Below are 26,011 nucleotides of genomic sequence, written 5' to 3'. Positions count from 1 at the left end.
AGAAGCCCCAGGTGGTGCAAATTTCCGGAGTCTTCCACTTCGGCGTGCCTCATACTCAGATCATAGTTTCGGCTTGTCAAATCCCATAAGTTCATTTTAACCAACGGGTATCTCAGGCTGGCTTAGCTCCATACGTACGTCACAATAACAGCGCAACTTCTCAAAAGGTTGTCCTATCATATATATATATATATATATATATATATATATATATATATATATATAAGCTTCGGTTCCACTCGCTGCTGCCCGGCAAAGTCGTCTGCATTTGATGTGCCGTCTGGATTAAATCTTGGGGCGACGGGTCCACGGGAGCGCGAGACAGGCAGTCGGCATCAGAGTGTATTCGTCCGGACTTGAAGACTACACTGATGTCACATTCTTGCAGTCTGAGGCTCCACCACTCCAGGCATCCTAAACGGTCCTTAACGCGTGATGGTCGCTGACGACTTTAAACGAGCTGCCAGATCGGTAGCGACAAAATTTGGCTGTAGCCCAAATGATTGCAAGGCCTCCTTTTTCGGTCGTAGAATAACTGCCGTCCGTATTTAACAGAAACCGGCTACTGTAAGCTATAACCCGCTCAAGTCCGTCTTTCCTCTGAAATGGGACGGCACTGAAACCTAGGCTACTGGCCTCAGTTCTGTGTCGGCGTCCTCGTCAAAGTAGGCAAGTACCGGTGGCGACTGCATAAGATCGTTTGACTTCTTGAAATGTGTCGGCCTGCGGTGTTTCCTACTTGAACTCGACATCACGTTTAGATGTGTCAGCGGCTCAACTATGCGTGAAATGTCCATGACAAAGTGCCTGCTGTAGGCACACATGACAAGGAATCTGGGGAATGCCTTTATGTCGATGGGCTGCTGGAGCTTTGCGATGGCAGTTGTCTTTTGCTCGTCGGGGTGGACTCCAGATTTGCTGTTGACGGGGCCTAGAAACACTCGTCGTAAGTGAAGCGGTATTTCTCCGGCTTCAGTGTGTGCCTGATGACTTTATGGCCTCTAGTATTGTCACGAGCCACCTAAGGTGATGGTCGAAATTTGCGGCGAAGAAGACAACGTCACCCAAGAAAACTAAACAGGTCTGCCACTTCAATCCTGCAAACACCCTGTCCATCATGAGCTGGAACGTTGCAGACGCCGCGCTCAGTCCGAATGGCATGACCTAGATCCATTGACGAGTAGTATTCAGTGTTGCAGAGCTGATTCCATGGGTCGCCTATCCGTGGGACGGGGTATACATCCTTCGGGATCTTGTTCAGGCGACCATAATCGAGGCAGAAACGTAGCGTTCTGTTCTTTTTCTTCACCAAGAATAGAGAAGATGCCGGCGGGCTTTTCGACGGCTGGATGACGCCTCCGCGCAGAATTTCGTCAACGTTTTGCTTTATAGCTTCACGTTCTCTCGTCCAAACTCGGTGAGGGCTCTGGCGGTGCGTTCGAGCGCACTCATCGGTTATTTTGCAATGCTTCGCAACTGGTGTTTGTCGAATCCTCGACGACGTCGAAAAGCAGTCCTTTTATGGTCGGAGAAGACTTCTGAACTGTTGCTGCTTACTCGTGGGGAGATTTGGATTTATGTCGAATTCTGGTTCGGGAACTATGATTGTCGGGATAGATGCGGCAGAATCCGAGAGGACAAACGCATTGCTGGTTTCCACAATTTCCTTGATGTATGCGATCGTTGTGTCCTGGTTGATGAGCTTAAACCATTGGCCGAAGTTTGTCAGGATCACTTTCACTTTGCTTCCGTACAGTCGAGCGATGCCTCCGGCGACGCAAATTTCATGGTCGAGCAGTAGACCTCGATGACGTCTTCGACGTCTGCGGGTGTTTCGCTGCCGACGGAAATTATAGTGCTGGTGCGAGGCTAGATGCTGACTTGGTCCCCAAGCACACTGAAGGCACGCTGACTCTAAGGCCTCTGCGTCGGTATCAATCGGTCTGTGTATAACATTGTTGACTTCGACCTCAGGTCGATGATTGCGCCGTGTTGGTTCAGGAAGTCCATGGCGAGAATGACGTCTCGCGAGCACTGTTGTAGGTAAACGAACGCCGCAGAGTAAGTCCGGTCATGAACTGTAATTCTTGACAGCAGATGTTAGTTGGCGTTATGTGCCGCGCTCCAGCTGTCCGAATTTGAGGGCCGTGCCATACAGTCATACATTTCTTCAGTTGGGCGGCGATGGGCGCACTCATGATGGAATACTCGGCTCCCGTGTTCACTTAAACGCATACCGCCTGCGTGGACTTTACGTCGGTGCTTCACGGCTGCACCATTCTTTAGCAAGGCCGGCCTGGTAAAAGCCTACCATGAAATTCCTGTGGAACCCTCAAATATTTCCAAGACCGCAATTTTAATACCCTTTGGCCTGTTTGAATATCTGCGCATGCCTTTCGGTCTTCGTACTGCAGACTGCTACTTTCAGCGCTTCTTTAACCAGGTCTTCGTGGCTTGACATGCTGATTTGCTTATCTTGACAAAATCCTTGTCTACAGCACCCCCGCCGAAGCTCACAAGTTTTATCTACATCAAGTACTCGCAATGTTCAGGAAGTTTGGTCTTGTCGTTAACGGTCCGAAGACCGAGTTAGGCGTTACGGAGCTGGATTTCCTCGGCCATCGCGTCAACGCACACGGTATTCATGCACTCCTGACCCGCGTCACAGCAATCCGTGAGTTTCCTCAAGCATCCATCACCAGGGAACTGCGCGGATTTCTCGGCCTCGCCAACTATTACCGCCGCTTCAATAGTCACTGCGCCAATACACGACCTTCTCTCGGGCCTTAAGACACCGAATACTTCCATGGCCAGGAACGACACCGCTGACCGCGCGTTTAGAGGCATCAAAGAAGTCATTGTCGGGCGACGCTCCTCGTCCACCCCCAATGCAACACTCCAACATCTCGCATAGTCCGACACGGACACAGCTGGCGGTGCAGTCTTGCGGCAGTTCGTTGCTGGTGCTTGCAATCCGCACCATTCTTCACAGTCACTCATTCAGCAGCGTCATCGAGCTTACGTTTAGCACCATTCTACGAGTCCATGAAGAATTCTCCAGTGACTCGCCCACCGTACTTACTGACGTTCTGACGACACCTACCGTCTACGCAGCAGTAGGCGTACTGTCGTCCCCCTTCCCCCACGACAATGCCGTTCTTCCAGACGTGTACACGTCAACCCAGGCTATGAGAAATGCACGCAAGTCCTTGTGCGCTACGACAGGGTACGTCCTTGCTTACGGCCTCCGTATGATGTTCCGTTCAAAGTACTGAAGCGTGCACCTAAATCTTTGCATTGATTGCTCATAAATGGCCGGGAAGACACGGTCTCCATTGACCGTCTGAAGCCTGCCTACTTGGACTCTGGGACTTTAGCCACTTCTGCTATCGCATTCCCTGCCGACGAGGCCATCCTACTTGCCACGTGCGTTTCGCACCTCCTCCACGGCGCTTCGCCATTCGTCCAGCTCACAGCTTCCTCGCTAGAAGGGAGGTCCTGTAGCGCACTACGATGTGCCACAATGGCTCAGTCAGAAGAGACGACGACGACACGACCAGCACGTTGACCGTGCGCGAGCAGTGAAACAGGCGGGATCAGGCTTCCGCATGATTGAGCAGCTTATTATATAATTACTGAACACCAGTCCCCAGCGTCTGTCTGGTTTTTCTTCACCCTCAAGCTCTTGCTTCATGCCCCGCATCATAAAGTGTAGTTTCTTTGGCTCAGACATGTTCGGGTTGGCGTGGCGGAACAGGCGGGCCATCTCTTCTGAGCAGATCACAATGCCCTCGTTTGGGAGCTGCGCACGGGAATCTAGTATCGCCTCAGACCTCTCTTTGCGAACGGCACTCGTGAATGTGTTCATGGAGCTGCCGTTAAGAGGTCACGTTTTGAGGGTGGACGTACGTTTCCAAACCATGTCCTGGCGGCGGCTTCCAAGCACAAGATGGCGGAGCTTGTCATCGTAGTTACAGTTGTTGAAGGTAGCGACTCTTTCATACGTTTCCAGCCAGCTTTCAGAGCCTTCAAATGACGATCCGCGGAATTTCGGTGGCTCCATGGGCTGCTGCAACACGATCGCTTTAGTTCTAACTGGAGTTGTCATCGTGGCTGCTCTTGTGGCCTTGCACTTCCTAGTCTTCTCGGTGAAACGTCCATACCCGCGGGGTAAATCTCGACGTCCGAGGCTAGCTCGATGATTCGGGGCGACGTTGGTGGTGTCCGAGTTTCGGGCTTGGATCGCGGCTTTGTGGGGGCATTCGGTACCTGTATGCACAAGCACCTCTAGCCACATGATGTGGTGGCGGACGCCTGCTGGGACTGGAGTACTTAGACCTCTCTCCCCCCCGACCCCTCCCCTCTACTAAAAGGGGTATAAAGTTCATACATTCATTCATTCACAAGCACCTCCACCAGATGTCACGTTGCAGTGACCGCCAAGAACACAGTTTGAAAACAGTGAATGGCGAAACTAACTTCTATTGGGCGAACTTCTGCATACAGAAGCAAGAGACAGTGAAACCCCAACGAGCGCGGCGAACACAGTCGGCGAGCGTCGGAAAATTTAATCAGTGGGTCAAAGCGCCGCATTTTATAGATAGTCATCGAAGGTTCCAGATAAATCGCTGACCACACAACGCGCATGGCGCATTCATGCTAATCAGAGTACATAACGTTATGTGACAACAGGCCCCAGATGGAACCATCGATAACATCGCGGAAACCTCAGATACAAACGGGCGCGTCCAGCACTGAGCGATAACATTTGTTAATGAAATGCGGTAAGCTGATGAAAGCTAATCAAGTGCACGTGTCCATATGTAGTAAAGCCTGATTACATGATGAAGACAGAGAGAGTGTGTCACCACTCCTTTACTAAGGTGATGCGTATAAATTACTCATCATGATCATTTACCATTCAGAGCGACCGGAACCCGATAATCGGTAAAGGATAGTTAGTTTAAGTACAAGACACAACTCGCTGTTGCGAAATAAACATAGCGGAGATCGTGAATTCCCACGTTTCGAAGTTAAATGGAAGAGGTCATGTAAAACACGTGGAGGGGGGGGGGGGGGGGTTCATTTCTTCACACTGCCGAATGTTTTATTATCACCAAGAGCAGGCCTTTCTTGAGTCAGAGTATTTTTAAGTTATAGTCGAAAAAGCTATGTTATTTCATGTGTAAATGAACTGCTCTTAAAATTTCTCAAATTCCTTTTCGGTTTGGGTTCAAAGTTTATTACAGTCTAATTGGTAGTGCGTAATCAACATTCTTGCTGCTCACGCGCTCTAAAAGCGCCTGTAAACAAAAAGCATTGATGGTTAAAATCCTATTGTTTAGTAAATGAAGTGGTCAGTTCGTTTTCACTGTCGAGGTGTAAATTACGAAAAACTGTAGCAGTAAAAATAAGCGTGACGTGTTGCGCCGCTGCCATAAGGCAAGTCTTGGTAACGATTATATCAGGTTTCTTCAAGCAACGAGAGCCCATATACACTTACGGCTTCGGCTGTCTACTGGGTTTTTCCTTTCATTTCATTGTGCTAGGTTGGTCAATGGTCCCGCATACCGCCTTACCTTATTCCATAGCCATCAGCTGTTGACAGCAACGTAATGAGCAGGGTGAACTATAGCACGTTGTAAAAACCAAGATAAGCAAAATTTTCAGTAATTACAGAAGTGTAGTAAAGCAATCGGATTCATGTAACAGCGTGATGGCATGCTTCTAAGTCTCTAATGAGTTCGTTCATCCTCTCTGGTGAGTAACCAAAATATGCTCGCTAAATATATTCAAGAAGCGGATGTCGGTCTATGGCAAACAGCCTTTGTTAATAACAATGCAAATCGTGTTCTGTGCGTTGCAGCGAAGAAGCGATGCAGTGTCTCCGGTCTCGCCGTCAACCTCGGAGCGCACCGCTGCAAAAAAGCACCATTTCATGCTCGTGATGACCAGCTGCATCTTCCTCGCTGTCCTCACCTTCTTCATCTTCCTCTCGAGTTTGCATAAGCGCGTTGAGAGCCAGCCCCTGCTCTGCAACACGGAGGACTGCCGTGCGCATGCCTCACTGCTCACTAAGCGTCTCAACTGGACGCTGGACCCCTGCGATGACTTTGATGCGTTCGTTTGCTCGGCGGCGCGCTCATCCTCTGACCGCGAGATGTTCAACGGAGTCATGGACGAACTGCGGCTCTCATGGTTCCAGGGACTCCGGGACATTCTAATCAGGGGTACGCGCCATATTCCCGTCGGGATAAAGGCGCTCGCAATGCACAGCAGATGCCTGGACAAGTACCCGTCGGACCAGCCTGCCTTGTCGCTTTTCCTCTACTTTATCAGGACACAAGGGTTGGACTGGCCTACACTGACGCGAGTATTAGAACCACCACTACGATTCGCCCTCAAGCTTGCCTATTCGTGGCAATCCCCATTTTGGATGTCGGTGAGTGTGCTAGAGGCCCCGGATCAATCTTCGTCAGTTGCAAGGCTGAGGTTCCAGATCCGGCCGAGCATGCTCGTTCCTACACTGCTCCACCATCACCGGATAGCGAGACGCGCTTACTTTAGGTACTGGGACCTGTTTCTTTATGATCTGTATCCGGACAGCAGTACGAGACCCAAAATCAACAAAATTTATGTCGAGGAGATCCGCATCATTGAGGAGAAAATACTCGAAACCTTGAACTCGTTGCTAAACTCAGGCTCACCGAAGCCGGCGGTGTTTTCCTTCGGTAATATCTCGGCCTACGTTCCAAACGCCACCGCTCTTGAATGGCTTCAGAGCTTCCAGGGATCCATCCCGCTGACACGACAGCTAAGCTACGATGATGAGATCGTCGTCAGCGACGTCCGCCTCCTGCAAACGGTCAGCGAGCTTATCCAAAAGTACGACATGGAGCAGCTGAACATGCATCTGACTTGGCTACTTGTGCAGTACTACGCTCCCGTGGCCGATTATCGCATTCTCGTCGACCACTACGGCACGAACCAGAAAGCAGCGGCTTACTTGCCAGTGTTCTGCGGCCAACAGGTAGAAGCATCGTACAAAATTCTTCTTGCTGCGCTCGACTTCGTCCACCGGTTCAATGCGCGGGACATCAAGACCGTCAATGACGGCTTCGACGACGTGGTTTCAACGGCTGTCGAAAAGGTCAACGCTTCAGAATGGTTGGACGATGAGAGTAAGGCACGATTAACCGAGAAGATCATCGCTGTGAGGAAATCATTGTGGCCTCCGAACGCCGTTGTGGACGCCGACCTGTTGGAGAAGCTGTACGGTGAGTTCACCGAAAATACTACGAGTTTCGCCGCCCTGTGGATAGAAACGAGAACGAGTGCAAGCGAAATTATGATGACTGGTCAATACGAGGAAGTGATGAGGCTACCTTGGAACAGTCTTCCAGGCTATGTTGTCTACGATTACATCTCGAATACCATGGAAATGGCAACGGCCACCATCGCAGCACCCCTGTACTATCCGAATGGGGCGAAGGCTATGTTGTACGGTGGTCTCCTGTTCCTCATGGCAACTCACTTGGTCCGTGCATTCGACAGAGAAGGCATAAGGTGGACGCCACACGGATCCGAGGTCGGCAGCATCCTGTCCAATGCAACCCTGCTTCAATATCAATACAGGGATCGATGCTTCTATGGCACTGAAGAGTACAGCCTGTTCCCGGGAGTGACTGCTTTTGAGATAGCATACACCGCCATGAAGCATTCGCACGTTCGAGACAATAGCCTGCCGCTGGCACTGCGGGATGACCTCTCGGAAGACAAGGTCTTCTTTATGACGTTGTGTTATATTTCTTGCAGCATTTCTGGTGACCAGCACTCCCGTAATTTCGACTGTAACAAGGTGGCGAGGAATTCCAAAGCTTTTGCTGAAGCTTTTCACTGCTCTACAGGATCTAAGATGAACCCCCACAAGAAATGCCAGTTTTTCGTCGGATAGAGACTTGAATGTACGCAGGTGCTAAAGTTACGAGAGGATACACATTTTGTGGATGAAACCACCTTCTTTCGGACCTAAGAGTGAAACGGTATTGTCGTTTTTGGTAGATTTACGCCTACCTTTTTTTTTTCTTGTGATTTCAGCTCTCTGTGATGATTTGAACTGGCTCTTTTAGTGGCGCCATTAGTGGAGACATCGTGCTGCTAGAGCCGGTAAAACGTGCAGAAGACAAGAGGGACTTCTCATGTGGCAGGTTTCTTTTATCTTTATTCGGTCATGCATTTTGCTGTGTGAGCTGTGGGCGTTGCTAATGGTCAGTGCAGTTGGGCAAGTTTAATTGAACTACTGAACTTTGCGAAATCAGAACTGCATCCATACAGACATTGCTGAATGACAAGCACACTATCGGGGTTTTTGCTAAAGGGTATATACCTAACCTGAAATCTGTAGGTGTGCAAACATGATGGAGACCATGAAGCACGGATTGTTTTTAGCAGTGCGCAAAGCGAAAGATTGTCGCATGCTTGTCGCAGTGTCGCACTGTCGAACTGTCGCATGCTTGCGTTTTTTGAAACAGTATCTATGGCGAAGTATGTGCTCCTCGAATTATTTCAATGGTCATCATCGCCGCACACAAGCACGTCGGGAGCTACTCTTCATTATGTGCCATTTCTAGCCGTAATGTTCGACTCGCTGAGATGGCGAGCAGTAAAAACCTTTCGTCTTAGGATGCCTGTTGCAGTGACTTGTGCCTTATTCGAACAGACTGGTATACTATTGCTTTAATTCTTGCCTACCTGGAGTGAATTGTGTTTTTCGCAGTGCATCATTTTTGTTTCCGTTCCCTTCTTTGTCCTCGTCTGTTCTTTGTTTTTATTGCTTATTGTGCAGGGTAGCAAATCGAAGATTTTGAACTCTGCTTAACCTCCCTGCCTTTGTCTCATTGGCATCTCACTCTCTCTCTATTGCTTGGTAGTGAAATGTTCAGGCCGCATCAAATGTTCCTTAAACACTTTGCGCTATATGTTCTCTGCGCTGTGTGTGATAAAATGGCTCTTTTTCTGAATATTGCTCTGCTTTTGGACAGTCGGAAGCTAAGAAATCGGACGAAAGGTCGCACGTCACCATAGCTCTATTGGTGATTAGTGCAGGCGTTATTTTATGACCACGAACAGCCACGTTGTAGTGAGATGTGTCTACAATACATCTGTACTTTGGAGCTGTAAGCATGAAGGCGTGCGTAGAATATTTAAAGATGTAATGGTACCTTGCGGTTACGGTTGCAAATACCGCTTTGCACTTGCAATCGGAAATATTGTGCGTCAGTTAACTGAAAAGAGACTGGTCCATTGACTTTGAAGACCCATTGTAAACGCATGAAATGTAACAGTGCCGGGTAACGTGGTTTTGGGTGTATTCGAGAGTCGGGGGGGGGGGGGGGGGGGGCGGACAGCAACTAAAAACAAATTGCTTTCACGAAAAACTCCTGCGATTTGGACGAACGGTCAATCCGGCTGAGCCGATCTCGCGATGAATATCCACGGTGCTGAGATTGGCGTCGAATAAATGTCGCGACACACAGAAGCATCAAAAATGAGGCTTACGCGTCTTCTATCGGACTTCTCTCTTGCTTCCCACAAGACACACTGCGCCATCTAGTGGCGCCACCATAAAAACTGCGCTGTCTAGTGTCTAAATATATATGATCCGGGTTCGATTCCACCCATCAGCGGAGACATACTAAAGACTGCCACAGGGGTAGGGTTACTTGGATAAGTGCTGGCCGAGCAAAATGAAAGAGCTTAGTGGGCGGAGTGCTAAACTTTAATGTATATTACGCTCGTAGCTTATGAAATGCCATGCAACTATTGGCGCTGTGCAAGAAGAAAGCATTCAGGTTCCATACCACGGCCAGTTTTATGGACGCCGCCATGTATGCGACCAAGAACAAAGGCCAAGTGGCAGTGGTATGCGACCACCGAGGCCACGTTACCTACGCTGCATCGACCCACCCCTGCATGCGATATCCACTACCCCATCGAAATCTAAAGACAGGGGCTGCCACCGCCTTGTGTAGGTTCCAGACAGGCACATACACCAACATACACATACACCCTACAGGGACGAATGCTCTTGATGCGGCGCCACACCTGCCCTACACCCCATTACATCAGTGCACGCTACACAACATACAACACCCCGACACGAACACCACGAGGGAGCAATGGGAGGCACTGCTGTCCAGCTCGGCCCTCGTCGGCCAGCTCAAGCTGATCCAGAGAGCTGAGAAGATGGCAAGAGCCAGCGGAGCCCTGGACTAGGGGCGCCGCCCATTCGCGATTATTCCGATTATTCTTTTAATACAGTTTATTAGTCTGTCTGTCGCTGCTGCGATTGCAACACGATGGCATAAGAAATTGTCATGAGCAACGTCACGATGACAGAAAATGTTCGGTGCCGCCACTCTGTTTAAGATTGCAATGTGTCGCGACTTAACTCAGTAGATCACGTGGCGTCCAACGTTGCACACACAAAAAAGGTCGTCTGCGTCTAGGCAGCGGCAGCAGCTCTCAGCCTTCTCAGCTCTCCCTCGATGGCGCCATCGCATGCCCGGCCTCGAATTCGCAGCAACTCGCACCACCAGCTCGCGGACAGCACTGTCCGATGGCTTTCGAGGGCTCGGCTACAGCAACGAGATCCTTGAATGTCTCTTAAAACTGGTGGCTTCATCATCATCATCATTATCAGTCTACTTTATGTCTACTGCAGGAAGAAGGCCTCTCCCTGCGATCTCCAATTACCTCTGTCCTGCGCCAACCGATTCCAGCTAGCTCCTGCGAATTTCTTAATTTCATCACCCCACCTAGTCTTCTGCCGTCCTCGACTGCGCTTCCCTTCTCTTGGCACCCATTCTGTAACCCTAATGGTCTACCGGTTATCTAAAGTACGCATTACTTGACCTGACCAGCTTCATTTTTTTCTCTTAATGTTAATTAGAATATCGTCTATCCCTGGTTGCTCTCTCATACACACCGTTCTCTTCCTGTCTCTTAACGTTATGCCTAACATTCTTCGTTCCATCGCTCTTTGCGCGGTCCTTAGCTTGTCTTCGAGCTTCTTTGCCAGTCTCCAAGTTTCTGCCCCGTATGCCAGCACCGGTAGAAAGCACTGATTGTACACCTTTCTTTTTGATGATAATGGTAAGCTTCCAGTCAAGAGCTGATAGTGCGTGCTGTATGCGCTCTAACACATTTTTATTCTGTAAATTTCCTTTTTATGATCGGGGTTCTCTATGAGTAACTGACCTAGGTAAAGCAACTCGTTAACAGACTCTAGAGGCTGACTGGCGATCCTGAACTCTTGTTCCCTCACCCGGCTATTGGTCACTATCTTTGTCTTCTGCATATTAATCTTCAATCTGACACTCTCTCTGTTGAGGTCCTCAATCATTTGTTGTAACTCGTTACCATTCTGTGTTGGCCTCAGAACACTTGGTAAATAATTCGCCTCACAACACTGGTAAATGCACAACGGTTTTGGCTTCCTGCCACAGTCGTCGATAAGAAGTGGTAGTTAACAACACTAGCCTAGTACTGCACGTAAATACTCGTCAGGTGCATGCTCGGGTGCCTCACGTCGTACTAATCGAGGAGCTCGCCGAGCGCCAGAAGGAGGCAGCCGACGCCGACGTCATCGAAAATCAGCTGCCGTCAGATAAGGATGCCTTTGGGGAAGGGTCGCAGCCATTCAGGAGCTGAGGCATTCGCAAGATTTGTCGAGAGTTCGCGGAATTGGAACACATTCGCTTTCGACGATGTGTAGAGGCGGGTCTCGTTCTGCCATCCGGATACATCTCCACAGTGCGTAGTTTAGACGCGACTAGCGATTCAGTAGCGGTTCAGCAGTATGGAAACGATTTTGCTCGGCCGGATCTGGACGCACCCCCCTGTGTCCGAGCTTTAAAAGAAAAATGGTCTTGCACCTCCAGAACACTAACTGTCATCTAAAACGGGGTATGTAACATTCAGGCAAGGCTGGGGAGAAATTGGAGTTGTTGTTGAAAGGAGCGTGGCGCTACGGGCCAGCTCAATGCACGGCTCTTAGAAAAGACGGCGAAGACCGGCGAATGTAGTGCGTCGGACGGGTACTCGTCCTTGTATCGGCTGCACATCCGGAGCGCTTTTCTGTCGACGTGTAGCTTCAGCGATCGGCCAGTTATCGTATCCCCGAGCTGGTTGTACCAGGAGCGCTGCACTCTATCCATGGCTGTTGTAAGTTCGCGGTGTGATCTGAGTTCGAAGGCACTGTCGGGCAAAAAAACGCCTGAAATGCCTCGCACGGGTCCAACGTGAAATTCTCGAAAAGCAGCTCGGTGTGGCAACGGCAGTGTTCGGTGCTGCACTGCAGTGATCTGCCCAAAATGCGCCGTTGCGAGCTCGAGTGGAAGATGGCGAGGATGATGAGGAGAGCGAGGACACAGTAGCTGGCCAACACGTAGCACCGCGTTTGTTTTGGGGAGCGGTAAGCTCCGGGGGTGTCGATGTTGGCAGTGACATCATATCCCCCTTGGACTGCAGCAAAAAGCAGAGCTCATGGGTAAAGAAGTCAGTATGCCCCGTTTGTACCGGCACTCGCTTACCTTTCTTTTTTCGTTTCTTCATAATCTTTGGCTAGATTTCCGCAAAAACGGCGTTAAGTTCCTTGCGGAAAAGCTTCTGAGCATATCTCGATGCTGATGTTTTCAACAGGTCATGATAGTAGCAATTACCGAAAAGTTCGGAGCTTTTGCTTTTTAGGGACCAAGTTTTTTCGTCACTCTGCCGTTACTATTTCCTGGTCACGATATAAGAACAGGCAGTACGCGGGAGTCATTCATATGGACAAACGTTCATATTTCAGGGAACAGGCAACCACGCAGGTAACTATAGTTCAGGGCAAAGCAGGAGTGCAGACAAGATTAAGTGATCGAGTTTCCAATAGTTGCTCGGCAGAGATTGCTGTTCAAACCTAAGGACACCAAAGAAGAGAAGTACAATGAACATTTTAAAGAGAAAAGGAACCGCAACTTCAGACGGTACGTAAGATGAAGGAGTGGACCGGCTGAGCGGTGGACGGGTAGCAACGTAAAACAGAGCCTGTTACTACCCGTCTACCGTTGGTCTTGTCCGCTCCTTCTTGTTACGTCCCGTCTGAAGTCGTGGTTCTTTTCATCTTTAAACATGTCGGACCAACTGTATCTAGTACCTAGTATATATCTAGTGACCCAAGTTGGCATCAAAAAGGTTCGTCGAAGCCAAGACCAGCACAGACCAAGGATACATACCCGGTGCATTTGTGGAGTACCCTGCTAATGCGTCGGGTTGCTGCCCTTGAAAATCCTTACGATGGGGGTTCAGTTGCGTTCAGCATCGTGTAAATTTAAGGAATCTTTTTTTCGTCATTGTACGGTTGCGCATTCCCAACAGCACATACATAGTTACCCAAGTTGGCGTCACAGACACTCATTGAAGGGCGCCACGCGCCTACTGGCATATATCTAACGACCCAAGTTGGCATCAAAAAGGTTCGTTGAAGACCAGCACAGACCAAGGATACATACCCGGTGCATTTGTGGTGTACCCTGCTAATGCGTCGGGTTGCTGCCCTTGAAAATCCTTATGACGGGGGTTCAGTCCCGTTCAGCATCGTGTAAATTTAAGGAATCTTATTTTTCGTCATTGTACGGTTGCGCATTCCCAACAGCACATACCTAGTTACCCAAGTTGGCGTCACAGACACTCATTGAAGGGCGCCACGCGCCTACTGGCATACATCTAGTGACCCAAGTTGGCATCAAAAAGTTTCGTTGAGGACCAGTACATACAAAGTGGCACATGCCCAGTGCTAAAAGCCAACGTTAGGGTTTATTCGAACAGCGGTGCCTACTCAGTACCGCGTCTACATGACACATGCCGGCGTTAAAGAGGTTCGTTGAAGAGCGGCACGTAAGTAGACACTGACGCATACTCGGTGACCCAAGTTGATCCGGTGGTTGGTTTCGAACCCCGTTGTCAGCACAGCGGCTCTATGCCTTAACCATTCCCAGTGACCCAGTGACCAAGGTAGACGGGCAAACGGTTAGATATAAACATACATGTATATAGGCACATAGGTACAAGCATACATAGCTCCCGGAAAGCGCGTGAAGTACCCTAAGGGGGCTAACGCCATTAAAAACTAACATCAGCAGAAGTGACAGTCGAATCACTGTTTGGAGAGAGAGAGAGAGAGAGAAGAAGAAACTTTATTCGTTTATAAAAATACGTTATTCTCAAGGGAGAGCCCTAGTCGAGGACCCCAGTGGTCTTGGCCGCCCGTACAACCTGGTCGATCAGCGATTGCTGGTCGGCCAGCTCAGAGCTAAGCAGTCGTGCCTCCCGCTGCTCTAACGTGTGTTGTGCTGCCGAATCTGTGTCTTTCAGGTGTGGGGGCTGTTTTGAGCAGTCCCAGGTAATGATAAAATATGGAGGACGCTTAAGCTTCGCCTTTAAGAGTGGAACGCGATAGCATTCAAAGATCCCCAACTGCTTCTCACTATTCCCTGCAACAGCAGCGTGTGTAACCGTAATCTTTCACTGGAAACGTTCACGGCGAACGCTATGCACCAAGGCGGGCTTTCTGGTAGACACGGCCTCGTGCATGTGTCGTGATGCAGCAGAGCCGAGAGCCATCTGGAAGTGTTTACAGGAAGCGGGCGCGTCGATCCGTGGACTCCGAAATATTTCCGCGCCGGCGTGCGCAAATGGCGGACGCCGTCTCCGGTCTATACATTGTAGAAACGCTGGAAAAGGGTTTGTTTGAGTTTTCGCGTAACAGAATTATGCTTTTTCGTATATTCAGATTACAATCCCAGAGCTGTCATGTCTATAAATTGTGTGCAAGTCATAGTTTACAATTTTTCCACGTATTTCAGCTTGAGAAATTCAATTAGTTCAGTCAATTCCTTGCTTCGCATGGGAAACCTGGCTTTGCGTGGTTCTAAACTCTTTTGGCCGGGATGTCCGACGCCGGACGCGGGACGCCGACGCCGCCACCAGGGGGGCATCCTGCAAGAGTCCACCTAGTGGACTGTTCATTTCGGCCGCTGCTGATTGGATGCAGCTGTACGAGAGAGGATGAGACGAGTGGCCCTAGCCAATCAGCAGCGGCCGAAATGAACAGTCCACTAGATGGACTCTTACAGAATACCGCCCCAGATTTTCAGCGACACGTGCTCCTTAACACTCTCGCGTTAAGAAGTGCAGGACTTTATCCGCAGCAGGAACCTCGATAGCACGTCCGGAACATGGCGCATAATCTTTTTAAGTGAGGTAAGCCCCTGTTTGAATTCTTCTCGAATTGGTGGCTTCCTCTCCTGTTAGGTGTTTATGGGGAGGGGTGTATATACTTCTCGGGCAAAATGTTGATTAGCTGTTTGGAGAACTCTGACATTCTCTTTCCTTGTTTTCCTTTATTTTTGGCCTGATCCTTATGGTATCTTCGGCTAGCCGTTTCGGAGCGGCTTAGGCCGCTCTCACGAACGGCGTTGTCTTCGGTTGGTTGGTTCTTCCATCGCGATAGCAATTATACGGAGACTTCAGGCGCATTTCTCCAGTTGGCGTCGCCGTGAGGTTCCGCATAAAGTCCAAGGGCGACAAAACCGTCGCCGCGCACTGTATGCTGTATGTGCGAGTGAAAGCGTGCGAGGGTGAGCCGGCAAGCGCGGTTCTATCCCGCGTGCGCGAGCAAGGAACGCGGCTCGGATGCGTGCCCTCTCCTGACGCGTGCGAAGCAGGGGGGTCAGGCCAGTCAGTCAGTAGGAGGGGCGTTCTTCTCCGACGGTTGCTGCGGTTCCTCGATGTCCTCCTCGGCCGCCGCTGCGTACAGAGTAGGTGAAACCACGGCGTCTAGTACGGCGTTGGCCACGCGGCTGTAGTAGACGTCTTTGGCGGATACCGTAGGGACGTGTTCCCGGCGCTCGTAGGTCTTGAAAGCGATCTGCGACGTGGCCAAAGGCGCGCCCGCGCGGACCTCATTTTCCAAGCGATCTGCGATGTCTGCAGAGTGCGCGTAATGCCAGTAGCTTCGTATGCGCTGTGGTTTCGACGTTTCGTTCGCGTTCAAGCGAGATGACACATTAAGGCCAATTCGCTTGCTGCTCGTGCGATTCCTCACTCCAAAATTTTGACAGCCACTTCCCGCGCTTATCGAGCGTGGTGTGTTCCTGTTTACTTGTGCATGCATGACACCCTGCTGGTTAATTTAGTTAAAACATATTGGCGGGCTAGTTGGTTTGAATCCCTGATAGAATGTTTAAGCGCGACCTAACAAGGACGTACTAAGAAGCTGACACACAAAGACAGTCCTGTCTCCGTGTGTCGTGTTTCTTCGTACTTCCTCCTTTGGTGCGCTCAGATATTCTATGATTGTTTATTCAGTTAGTAAGCCAACGTTTACAAGTTTATAAGGCCACTAAAACTAATATCCTTACTTCGTACAGCTATCCACTAATTTGTTATCGCAATCGGTGCTGTCTTCGGAGCAGTCGTCGAGATTGAGAGCGTATCCAGCAACGTCATCACAACACAGTGTCGCCGCGGTTGGCGACGGTCCACCGTACCTTAGGCAACCTAGGTACGGTGGCAACCTAGGCACTGCTTGCTGGCGTCTCAACGAACGCTCGTCCCACCGGGGCGTCCACAGGTTTCCCCGGCAACGTCGGGAGCTCTGGACAGGTGAAAACTCGGACGTTGGCAGTAGTCACGTGGTTTCGCATGTGTCCTTTCCTCATCCGAGAGCGAGTCGCAGGTTTGGCAGGACTGCCACCTGTCGCGCATAGTGGAGTCTATTAGGCCACATCCTCTCTCTTTCTCTATCATCTTTCACCTCCCACTCCCTCTCCCCTGACGACGCTTCGTCGTGCTCCCTCACGGGTTGCAAAATCAAGCGTCCTTCCTTTCTTTAGATCACTATCATTGCTTGTCCCGTACCTCTTAGTTGGATGAACGCCGCATCTTCTCGACTCTGCTTCAGGAGGCGGAGGCGACCAGACGAAAATACCATTAGCGCGATCACGCGCTTCACAGGGCAGCGCGTTCATCATAACTGTCATTATCCTCGTCATCATCCACGTCGTCGTCATAATGAAAGGATTATCATTAACAACGAAATCAGAGGAATGGAAGAAGAGAGAGACGAAGAAGAGCTCACGCAAACGCCAACGTTCGATGCTCCCCAACTGCGACGGGCACTCTCATTTGTTGGTGGTGCCGCTGACGCCTGCCGCCCCGGGTGCAACTGTCACGGGAACCATCTTCATTGCGTTAAAATTGCCCGACCTTTTTTTTACAGCGTCATCAGGAGCTTGCCGGCACCATGGAACCCGAGGTGCAGGCACGAGTCGGTCTTCCGGTGGTGCTGGTCAACCGCAACGGCGTGTACGTGATCATCGCCGTCCTGGGCGTCTCCATCCTGGGATGTGCCTGCGTTCTCACCTACTCGCTTGGCAACTACGGCAAGCTGAAGAGATACGCCGAGGAAGCGCGTGACTACATCGCGCACCGCGACACCAACGCCGCTGCCGAAGAGCACAGCGATGGCAAGCAGACGACTGCGGCCGGCGCCACCGGGCCGAGCGACGACCGCTCGGGCACCGTCAATGTTCCGATGTCGAATGCTTCGGCGAATGGGTCGAGGGTAGACGCCGGACCATCGCTCAAAGCGGGACGCAATAACAGCGACGTATACTTTGTGGTGCGAAGCGTCGATGACGCGTTGGTCGTTTCAGCTAAGCAGGAGGACTCGGGTGCGGCCGTGGCCGACCTGCAGCACTGGAACGCTTCGACTGCGGCCTGTGACAGCGGCGACAACAGCCCATTGTCTGGAGTAGCCGCAACCGCGCGCTAGTGTATACCATCGTCGTGCCTATCAACGTCAGCCGGAACAGCACGCGTCACTGCTGCACAGATGGTGATCGAACGTCGGGTCTTGATTTGTCGCTCACGAATCTGACTCGCCTACGTAAGGCTCTCCACTGCAGTGACACTCAACTTTGCCGATAAAGTAACAAGAGCAGGAGAACGGCCCTGCTATAGTGGGACGGCTCGTCAGGACAGCATAACTTTCTGGACCTCTCATCAGTTCTCATATGTCAGCGTCGCGTCAGCATCTTGTGTCGCTTTTCATTAGCGTATTTCTGTGTTTTTAGTGCGCTGTTGCTTGACGTGTGTTTTGTTTGATGAGCAGGTCAATGAAAGTGTTGCAATGTTGTTTCTGTCGTCCCTTTCTGCAATGCTTAGGCACTACTCCCCTTTGTTAGGGAGTCTCTGCCAAGTAAAGGCCACAGATCGCGTACTTTTCAAGTTCGATTATCTTACTCGATCATGCAAGATAATATACCAGGCACGTGTGGTCGTGCGAGATTATTGGATATCTACTTCATTATTCGGGTTTTCGAATATGGGTCATGGAGGTAAATTCAGTAAAGTGGATTATTGGGCTTGTTGGTTGGCAATCAAATGGGCCTCTTTGCCGCAACGGAAATGTTAGAGACAATGGAAATATAAGAGAAGTTGCTTATTATAGAGTGCGATGAGTTTCGTCGAAAGAAGTTTCACGTATACAACTTGTTCGGCTTTTAGGACTCATCAAATGCTTAAGCATCGCCAATGAGAGAGAGCGCAATGTGCATTATTTAAATCACATGCGCGACATATCGCAATGTCTAGGTAACTTATTAAAATGATGCAGTTTTAAATATTTTATTTGTTCACTTTGCAGCACATGTTGTCATAGCAAAACTAACGGCTAGTAGTAGTGATGTGATCGTTGCTTAGGAGAAATGGTGAGACTTGTACCACGTTCGACGCATCCGGCCCGAACGTGCGCTTCGAAAATGCGTTTCGATATGAAACGGCGCAACACAGTCCGCAATGATATTGACTTCGATGCAAATGCATTTTTAGCACATTCTGGGGCCGGGTATTTCAAAATTCATTCTTATGTCAGGATTTTTGCTAAGCAGGCATGGCTTCCCTACTGATTGGCTTCAATTTCCCGCTTAGAATATGTGATCTGCAGTGTACATTCAAAAAGTTATTTCAAGACTTTTTGATTAGGCGCTTGCATATTGCAATTTTTTTGCGCAAGTCTCACTCCCCTGCTCACGTAATCCACCTGAAAAGGTCAGTTTCCCTCATATCATCCATGCTATCAGACACATTTGCTAGAACCGATAACCAAAAGCAAAGTATGCAAATTAGGCTACTGGCGCTTGTGGCCGAAAGTTTTCTACATCTCTGTGATTCGGAACGCGGATACGGGGGTCCAATCTAGCGAATGAAAGTTTCGGTAACCATGTAGTTGGCGCTGTTGTATCCCATGAATGGATGAATAGGCGGAACACTTTATTGAGAGTCCTGGGCTACGCGATTTTACTTGATCAAGTTGTTTCCGGCGGTATCCTATTTAAGCAACATCTGCAATGAACTGCGATATACTGATCTCCTTTTTTTTCTATTTCGCCGGCTATTTACCAATTCAAGAAAATGACATCTGGAGGTTGAGCTTCATGATTTTTGACTGATTCTATGTCATACTGTAGAGCTCTCTAAGAAACCCTAGAGCGAAAGGAACGTTAGCAAACCGTCTACCATTACCTCCACTAAACAAAGAAGACTGTCAAGTTACTGTTTCGTATTTTGATCACACTCTGCCATATTTTCCAGAATGTCGTTCTTCATCGTAAAAGTCATTGTTCTATAATTTACAAGGGAGGGGTTACAAGCCTTGCCTTCAAAACCTGTGTGACACGTCTTATGGTATTCCAACTTGTCCTTCTTTTACTCTTTATTTTCTTTAAACTCACAATTTCTTCTTTTGCACAGCTAATTACTTCATCAAACATCCGTTTATTTACCCTATGATAAATTTCTTTTGTATACCCGTTCACCTTTTGATGCGAAAGCGTGAAATGGCCCATTGTGCGAAAAAATGGCCGGCGTTTGTCGTCTGGAGCAGCGAAACGGCTCCTAAACTGCGATTGGCTGCGACGCCGCGTCACGAGCGCGCCTCGACGGAGCAGAGCGGCCGAAAGGGAACACCTGCTACCGCAATCTCTGATCTCCGATTCTTTAGTAGTCAAGAAGAAACCACAGCAATGCTTTTCTTTATCGATGCCGTTTTAGCTGTTTGCAGGAAGGTTTCCTTGACCTACCTCTTCGTTAGGGTGCGTTTTCGATGAATGTTCCTAATTATTAACTCTTGGAGCCGTACAATACTCCCGCAGCCACATGGCAATTTGTACTGCGCTTCACACGTTCACTGATGCGTTCATAAGGCTGGATTGCCATATGTTTCGTCCCTGCCGCGACCTCCGTTTGCCCCATGCTCTTCGAATGATTACGTGCTATGCAACTCTTTTTCTAATGTGTTGGGTTATGTTAGGTTAGGTCAGATTACGTTTTGCATACCAATTACATTTTCTTTCGTATTCTTTTTCTCAGATTATGACACTCATTTCGACTCATTCTAAAACCTCTTCGATGGTATGCAATAATAATCATCATCATTCCCTTCTCCTCGTTTTTTACTTTCTTTGCAGGAGAAGGCCTCACGCAGCGATCTCCAATTACCCTCGTCTTGCACTACCTCATTCAAATTTGCGCCTGCAAATCTCCTAGTTTAATCACCATACCTAATATTCTGCCGTCCTCTACCGCGCTTCCCTACGCTTCAAACCCATTCTGTAACTCTAATGGTCCACCGGTTATCTGCTCTACGCATTACATGGCTTGCCCAGCTATACATTAAAGGCGAAGGCCTTAAAAAGCTCATACCCCCGATGGGCTTGGAAAATTCGCGTCGTCGGAACCAATGGTACAAAAGCTATCATTATCAGCAACGGCTCATCCCTCCCTATGCAAGCAAAAAATGCAATGTCCCATCCCTCTCGTAAGGCAGAGGCTACAAGTACACAGCAAAGTCAAGCGTACAGTGAATAGATTCATCGGAATCACGCATACAACGTACAGAAACGCGGCGTCTAGTTGAGTTGTACAAACAAACCATGTGACCTTCTCCACAGCTCGTAACTCCGTAAGCAATGGCTCATATCCCCATAAGGCTGAGGCTACAAGCGCTCAGCAAAGTGCAGCGAACAGTGCGTGCATTCATTGAAATCACCCACACAACACGCAGAATAGCATACGTTTCAATCCCCTGCTGACATAATGCAACGTAAAGTCGAAGATAAACGTCGTTGACGCGAGTCCGACCACGCTATACGAGCGTGCGAAACTGCAGCTAACGCCCGTATCCATAAATGCATCTTCAATTGAAGCCCACGCTTGACTTGGTTTAAATGACGCCTGTCGTGAACGCACCGAAGGAAACGAATGAGCGTCTTGAGCGCGTTCGCACCAGGCGTCGTTTATATCAAGTCAAGCATGGGCTTCAAGTTAAGATGCATTTCTAAACACTGGGGTAAGTGTCGAAAACGAGTCGATGTAGCCGAACTGCGAAAGCAGCAACGCGATGATACGAGACGTAGCATTACCAAGTGTGCAGCAGGCTTTCGCCTTCACGTGTTAAGTGAGTGTAACATGCTGCCAATCTTCTTCTCTCAATTTCAACTAGAATATCGGCTATGCCCGTTTGCTCTCTTGTGCATACCGCTCTCTTCCTGTTTGTTAACGTTACAGCTAACATTTTTCGTTCGGCCGCTCTTTGCCTGGTCCTTAAGTTGTTCTGGAGTTTTTTTGTTAACCTCCAAGTTTCTGCCCCATATCTTAGCCTTGGTATAATGCAATGATTCTACACTTTTATTTTAACGACAGCGGTGAGCACCGAGTCAGGATTTGGTAATGCCTGCCGTATGGACTCCAGCCAATTTTTATTCGTCAGTAAATTTAGTTCTCATGATCAGGGTCTCCTGTGAGTAATTGACCTAGATCAACCTCCACTGTTTGGAAAGATTCTAGAGGCTGACTGGCGATCATGAATTGTTGTTCCGTTGCCGGGCTATTGAACACTACCTTTGCCTTCTGTGTTAATCTTCAACCCTAATCTTACAATTTCCGGGTAAGGTGCTCAATTATTTGTTACAATTCAACCCCAGTACTGCTGAAAAGGACAATGACATCTGTAAAACGAAGCTTGTTGCGATATTAGCCATTGATCCTCACTCTTAAATCTTCCCAGTCTAATAGTTTGAATACTTCTTCTAAGCATGCACTGAATAGCATCGGACAGGTTGTGTGTCGTTGCCTGATCCCTTCTCTGATATGCAATTTTCTACTAGTCTTGTGGAGAAGCCAGCCTTCTGTGTAATTGTCCCACAAATATTCGCGTATGCGTCCAGCATTGTCCACATAACGAACAAAGAAACGAACCATCCCATCATCTAATGAATCAAAGGAAGGAACGAAGAGAAAGAAAAATGGAGGAGAGCTCGAGAAGGTACGTGACGTTTGTTAAAGTCAACAGTGAAACAAAAAATAATTTATATACACTACTTAATTAAAGGGACTACACACCAATAAGGTAAAGGAAGCAAGTATACAATAGTATGTTATCATTGCTAACTATGGCTAGTCCCGCTTCGTGGGTAACTGCCGTAATTTGAAGGTGGAAACAGCGACAGTAATAACACGGTACCAGTGTATAGGCCGCAAGAAGCAGCAAAGTTTGAGATTCCATGACTCTAACGAAAACTTGGAGTTCCGGGTTGGATCAGCGATCATTGCGCCAGCTCATCCCAGGTGCAACCAACCACTGAAATCGTTCTCGTTGCTTCACCACTGCCCGACCTTTTCCTGCATAGCAAATCCTTCTGCTGAAAATGTTATAAGAAAAGGCAGACGACCAATGGAAAAGAGCACTTGAGAATGAAAAGGTTTGCGAATTCGGCCTCAGCAGTCTTACTACCCTAGATAAGGGTATCTGGGACAGTCCTCATTATGGCTTCCTTGTGCGCTTACACAGTCAACGGATTAGTTTGTCTGTGCCACTTATCTCTTTGTAATAATAAAAAAGTTTGGTGCGTTGACTAGACGTATATCTGCTCCCTAAACTGCATTGGCATTTCCATCACATCATTTAGATCACTTTGTTTTCAGCCTGAAGTGATTGGTGCTCCGCGACAAGCACGGAAGCCCGCCGTTCCTCGAGCAGAGAGAGTGAAAGAGAATCAACTTTGTCCAATACAGCCCATGCAACTGAGTCGAGCATAGGTAGCTCCTTCGCTGTGTCCTGTGTTGTGCACCAAGTCTAGGAATCCGGCGACCTTAGCTGTCTTTCTTGATCGCTTGACCTGCTGGAGCTTATCCATCAAGTCGGGACTGGACAGTGCTGCGTCCCATTGCCGTGGGATGTGATCTGCTTTTAGCGCCAGCTCTGGTGACACTTATACTCTGTGACAGAGCGCTTGCACTTTCACCACAGTGTGGATGAATACAGTGCCGGGTGTATAGCGAGGTGCAGACTCGAGTGAGGATATTTGTTTGCGGTTTCCGCCATACTGCAGCTATCCCTGGCGTGAGGGCGCTGTGCCACAGTTGTAGTGCTTTTTCGTGGCAGCAGCTTTGTTGTTGCGGTATGTGTGTAGGTTTTACTATATCGGCTCATGTTGGGACTGCTACTCGCGTCTCACTCGCGGTTACCGGTGTGCGTGTCATGCCACGGTTGTGAATTTCTAAGGAGGCTATTCTGTAAGTGTTGTTCGTTTCTAGGGATCACCTCCCTTAGCCTCTTGCGCAGGGTCGCACATGCTTCAGCCCGTTCGCAATCTGGATGTCTGGCAAAGGAGAGGCGTGTTCGGGTAAGACATGCACCAGACGAGCGGGAATGCATTAGCCACCCGCCACTGAATGGACAGCCACATGTTCATTGAAACGGCCAGCAGGTTACGCTGCTAGAGGAGCCGTCTCTACTTCGATTTATTTTTGTTGCACGTTGTTTTAGACATTAACTATTTTCAATTTTGTTTTCTTGCAATTCGACAGCAATCAGCCCTTTATTCGGTAATTTTGTTGTAGATATTTATATTTCTGTGCAGCCTTTATTTTCGACGTGCGTGCTATCTCCGTCGTCGGTAAGTGCTTTGTATTAAGGAATCCATATCGGCGTCAAGGGTTTGGGCAGGAAGGCGAAGTAGAAGGAGAAGAAGAACGAGAAGGAGCTCGCACAGACGTCAAAGTTCGAGGCTCCGTGACTGCACCCGGCAATTCTGGTTCCGGGTTGCTGCGGAGACGACTGCAACCCCCCCCCCCCCCCCCACCTCAAACGCAACGAACCGCGGGGACCGTCGTCATTGCGCCACAGGTGCCCGGCATTTATACACCATCATCAGGAGCTTGCCGGCACCATGGATCCAGAGGTGCAGGCACGGGCGAGCCTCCCGGTTGTGCTGGTCAACCGCGAAGGCCTGTACGTCATCATCGCCGTGCTGGGCGTCTCCATCCTGGGATGCGCCTGCGTCCTGGCCTATTCGCTTCGCAATTACGGCAAGCTGAAGAAGAACGCCGAGGAAGTGCGCAGCTACATCGCGCACCGAGGGACCAAGGCGAGTGCGGGCGAGCCCGGCGGTGGCAAGCAGACGGCTGCTTCTGGCGACGCCTGGCCGAGCGACGCCCAGTCGGTCATCGCGAAGACTTCAGTGCCGGTGGCGTCGGCGGATGGGTCGAGGGTTGCTGCAGGACCGTTGCTCAAAGCGGGACAAAAGACTAGGGCACTCGATTCTGCGGTCACACGGAGTGTCGGTGACACGTTCGTCGCTGCTGCCCAGCAGGAGGAGTCCGGCGCGGCCGCATTAGAGACGCAGCGCTTTGAGGCAACGACTTCGAACGGTGGGAGCGGCGGCAACTACCGCTCATCTGCTACTATAAAAGTGGGAACCACGCACGAGAATGCCTACTCTATGGCCACCGACGTCATCTGGCACAGAAGGGGTACAGCTGCTCCACAGGGGCTGATTGAGAGTCATGCTATCAATTAAGGGCGTGACGATATTTGGAATGGTTTTGTAAGTAAAGGAAGATGCGAAGCGCAAAGAGCACTGCTTTTGGGACAGGGAGCTTTTCTGGAGCTTTCACCAGTCCTTGTGTCGTCATCGCGCTGCACCTAGCTGTAGATTCTCGTCGTCCATCGGGGAGCTGTTGGCTGAATGCGTGTGTTCATTTTGGCGTAGGCCAATTAAAGCGAGAGTCCTGCCAAGTCATTTTATCGTGTCTCTTTTTACGTTGACTCTGCGAATTATCAATTTATCACAGATATGTGTATAGATATTGGAGTCTAGCAGTTCGTCCAGACTGATAGTAAAAAACACCGTGATAGTGATTCAGAGCAAGTGTCAATTGCGAATCGCTGATTTCTTTCGGAGGCATCCGTGAACACTATTGCGTGGGTAGGAAAATATTCTAGATGGTCATTTAAGAGTCAAATAGCATCTAATGTGTAGAACTGTTCTGGAAAAAATATCAAATTTACAACTGTTGCAACATTGAATAGAGCCGAAAGCTTAAATTGATCGTAGGTTATTTTGCTAAATACCTTGCGTAAACGCAACCTGAGGAAACCTGAGTCAAGAAGATACAGAATCGAGAAATAGTGTTCATGTGCGCTAAGAATAGTTTTGACAGTTAGCAGCTGAAATATTGGCGCTAAATCTTGCATGTTTGCTTCAAGGTAAAGAGAAGAATTGGCAACATACTTAGGGCCCTTAAGAGACTGACGTAGGTCCCATATTTCCTACAGAAATAAATGTTGTAACTTGTAAATTTATAAAGACAGAGATCAACGCACAGTCAAATTCGAGAACGGGTGTTACCTAGGCCACTGAATGCTGGCATCTCGATGAAAGCTCGTCCCATCCGCAGGTTTTTCCGGTAGCGTCGGAAGCATTCGACAGGTGAACTATCGAACGTCGGCAGTAGTCACGTGGTTTCGCATCTGCCCTTTCCTCCTCCGAGAGCGAGTATCACATATTCGGCTTGCGCGCTTGTCCTGCACATCCGAGTTCGGTGAACGCCAGATCTGCCCGAC

The sequence above is a fragment of the Dermacentor andersoni genome, chromosome 7 (genome assembly GCF_023375885.2).
Source record: "Dermacentor andersoni chromosome 7, qqDerAnde1_hic_scaffold, whole genome shotgun sequence".
Classification (NCBI taxonomy): Eukaryota; Metazoa; Arthropoda; class Arachnida; order Ixodida; family Ixodidae; genus Dermacentor; species Dermacentor andersoni.
The sequence above is the reverse complement of the archived record's forward strand: the minus strand, read 5'-3'. Positions refer to the sequence as shown.